This window comes from Muscardinus avellanarius (assembly GCF_963383645.1).
Source record: "Muscardinus avellanarius genome assembly, chromosome: 1".
Lineage (NCBI taxonomy): Eukaryota > Metazoa > Chordata > Mammalia > Rodentia > Gliridae > Muscardinus > Muscardinus avellanarius.
The window spans coordinates 138,443,625-138,447,503 of record NC_137786.1 but is presented as its reverse complement, the minus strand read 5'-3'; positions in this window follow the sequence as shown (position 1 = coordinate 138,447,503).

The following is a 3,879-nucleotide window of genomic DNA, read 5'->3' as shown; positions in this document are numbered from 1 at the left end:
AAACCAGAGGCGAGCCAAAGAAAAGGTAGACAGATCATTGCCACCCTCCAGGCAGCCGCGCGCGGGCGGGGGGCGCACGGGCCTGCGCGCTATCACGCCGCTTGAATGCAAGACACGCCGGCTTAATTTTTCATTTGCAATCAAGGCCACGTCCCCCCTTCGCGTAGTCCCAGAAACACCGGCCCTTCCCTGCGTTTCTTTCACAGGCCGCACTGCCAAGTGAAGGGAAAATTATCCAGAGATAATGGTGCTGATTATGGGATGGCAAGTGGCCGGAAAGCGCAGCAGGCGTCTGCAGATGAGGAGCGGGAGAGGGCCGGGGTGCACGAAGCCCAGCTCCGTCTCGGAGCGCCGTTCTCCCGGAATTGAAGCCGGGGTCTCCTATGTCAGTCCCGACAGGCGAACAGACGACCTGGTTTAGGCTTCTTAGAATGCTCTTCTTTCATTTCATTCCCATCCATCATATAATCCAAAGGGATTGGGGGGGGGGATTCCAGTGATCAAGGGCCTGGGTCCTGTCCCTGTACCTGCCACAGATTGGCTTTTGGTCCAGTCGGTCCATCTCTGGTCTCCACCCTTTGCAGAAGACCAGCCATCCCAGTTTGCTAGGGAATAGCAAGAGCAGAAGCAAGACCAACAATGCGAGTTATTCTGAGAAGACAAAAGTCCTGGTGCTTTCCATAAAATGGCACAAAGTTTTGAGTGATTCTCAATCTCTTCTGAAAAGCAAACAAAAGAAAATTAGCTCTAGTTGCAGTTTAAGGGACTCAAATTCGACCTAAAAAAGAAGAAAAGAAAAAAGAAAAAAACAGGATCGCAGAGGGGAGTTGTTAAAACATGAAATTGGATACAACAGGAGGTTTCAAAGCCTGCTTTTTTTTTCCTCTAGAATTTTAAAACTCACAGCACAGATAGGCTGCAGGTACCTTCTGCCCGGGCAGTGGCCCCCTGTGCTTCCAGCTTCCCCACCTGACTTAATTATATCTACTATGTATCAGTCTTTCTATGAGCCTCATAAGCATCCAGGTGCTCTGGATGGTGTTTTATTTAATTTCAGAACCAGACCTAACAGGTGGGCTCTGTAGTTCTCAAACCAGCACATGGAAGGTTGGTGGCATTGCTGGGGTACTGCACCCAGGGCTGTACATGGAGCTGAATCTGAACTGAAGCAGGGCTGGTCACACTTCCTCTCTCCCTAGAAAGAGACAGCAGGGAAGGCCAGGTGGTGTGGACTCTGAGGGCATTCTCAAACGGCCTCCTGGAGGCAAGCCATCCGTATTCTCTGCAGAAGGTGGCTGCAGAGTCCTGGGCTGGGCTTGTGCACATGAAGAGGGGCCTCGCCCAGCTTCTGGAGAGCAGGAAGCACCCGCCCAGGACTTCAGAGATGGTAGCACTGACAGCAGCCACCTGTGATCAAATATTCCGTTTGCTCCCTTCTGAGGCTTGGAGAGTTGCTGCCACAAGGCCAAGCACTTCCTGACAGCGTGGTGGTCCAGACCATAGAGACTCGGGAGACAGAAGAGGGGCTATCTGCCCTGGATAGGGAGATGTCCCTAGAGCCCACCCCTGGCCCTGGGAGCTGGAGTCCCTTAGTGGCTGCGGGACCATGCCCTGGCCACTCCACCTCTGATATAAGAGAAGCACTTTTTTTTTTTTTTTTTTTTTTTTTTTGGTGGTACTGGGGTTCCTGGAAGCCCTTCTACCTCCTCTTTTTACATTTTATATTTGGAAACAGGGTCTCCTAAGCCAGCGCGCGTGGCTGGCTTCGAACCTGCGCGATCCTCCTGTCTCTGCCTCCCAAGCGCGGGGATTACAAGCGTGCGCCACCACGCCCGGCCGAGAAGTGCTTTTTTTTTTATCCTCAGTTTCCCCATCTGGAAATGGCAGCAATGATTAATACCTGTCTCAGAGGTAGTTAGGAAGGCAGTTAGGAAGGTATTTAGGTTGACTTAGCGCATCTCTAGTGCTTGGCATGTGCCTGCTAGGTGTGGAAGGAACTGGAGAGGTTAACTATTGCTGTCATTATAATTGTTACAGCCTCACTGCCCTGTGTGCTAAGGCAACAGAGGAGCGGCAGAAATGCGGGGGAAATGAAGGAGAGGGCCTCCCCTTTGTAGCCTAGTCTTTAAGCTGAAGCCTGCCCCACACTCAAGGAGCCTTGGGACCCAGTCTGGCTTAGGGGAGCATTTTCTTTGCTCTAGAGCACAGACTTCAGGGAGAGGGGGCTGTTCTCCGAGGGCCCCTAACTGGTCCTGATTTAATGCTGAAAGTCCCCTGTCCTAGGAACCCCCTTATTCCCTAGCAAACTGGGATGGCTGGTCAGCACTTACCTCTGAGGAGACAGCAGTGAGACCTCAGCTCAGTGGCTTATCCAATGGCTTAGAGGGCAGGGCACTGGACACCAGTCCTCCCTCTCCCCACTGTTTTCCCTCCTCTCCTTCTTTCCTATTTTGCTTGTTTATGGGGCCTAAATTATCCGTCCTCCTGCTTCATGTGCTGAAACACCATCCTCCTCCTTCATGTGGCTAAACACACACCTGCAAAAGCAGAAACCAGGCCCACTATTCAGGGATGGGGTGCCAAGGGGACCTATCAAATTCTCAGGCAGGGGCTGGTGCCTGGAAGAGAGCTGTAGGGACAGACAAAACATGATGTGTGTTCGGCTTCCTCCACTGTTGTATTCCTTGAGGATGCCGGTTTGTCTTATGTAACTGTGCTCTGGCTAGCTGCCACTTTTGTTCTGATTTGGTATATAAAATAGACTGAGCCAGTCCAGTGCATGGACATGCGGGTGCATGGACACATGATTGTGTGGCTGTTCAGATAGGCGGACACGCAGAAACCTCATGCAAAGTTCGCTTGTGCCCAGTCGGCCGCCCCGGGTACTGGAGGCCTAGGCCTCCTAGTCTAGCCTGCTGCACCTGGAATAAAGGCATGTCTCATCCCTTCTGCAACCCTGCTTCTTCTTCAGACTGACCAGTTCGAACTGTAACTTCCCAGCCTTGGTAGGTTGCAAACAGGGGTCCAGTTGGCCATCTTTGTTGCTTATTTTCTTAGTTTGGGATGCTTTAACAAATGCTTAAACAGAATGGCTTAAACCACGGACATATTTTCCTCAGAGTTCTGAAGGCACAGAGGTCCAAGGTCAAGGTGCAGGCCAATTTGCTTCTTGGTGAGGATCCCCTCGTAGGGTAGAGAGAGTAAGCTGTGGTCCTTCATCCCCTTATAAAAACATCGTTCTATCATCGGGTCTCCACTGTTCTGACTCATCCAAACCCAGTTAACCCCCAAAGTCTCACTTCCAAGTGCCTTTGCTTTGGGATTAAGACTTCAACAGATGAGTTTTTGGGGGGAGACACAAACATTCATTCGGTGGTATTCATCAATATAAAAGGCTCTTGCTGCTATAGTAGGGAAGCAGAATTATTTTCACCAGGCCCAAACTGTCCGTAGCCCTGAGCAACTAGAAACCAGCTGCCCCTGGCTTCCAGAGGGGGCTGAGAGGGTGGAGGGTGCATAGAAGCCATAGCTCCAGGCCTCTGGCCCTGAATTTCCTTCTCTCCCTTGGAACCTAAATGCTTGTACATTTCATAAGGTCCTTTCTGGTGCTAGACAGTCTGCTCCTTGCTGTCTAGGTGCCTGTGTGTGTCTGTTTAAGACAGAGCTGGAGGCCAGAGAGCAAGCCAAGGGTCAGAGTGCTGGAGAGAGCCAACATGTGCGTGCATGTGTGAGTGGGCAGATCTGATTGGCAAGGTCTCAGAACTGAGCGCCTGGATTCAATCAGCCTCCCGCACCCTGGCAAGCAGTTCTAAGAGGCAATTAAGTGAAAGTGGAAGGGGCACTGGGGAGGGAGGCAAGGAGACGGGGGCTAGGAGGGGG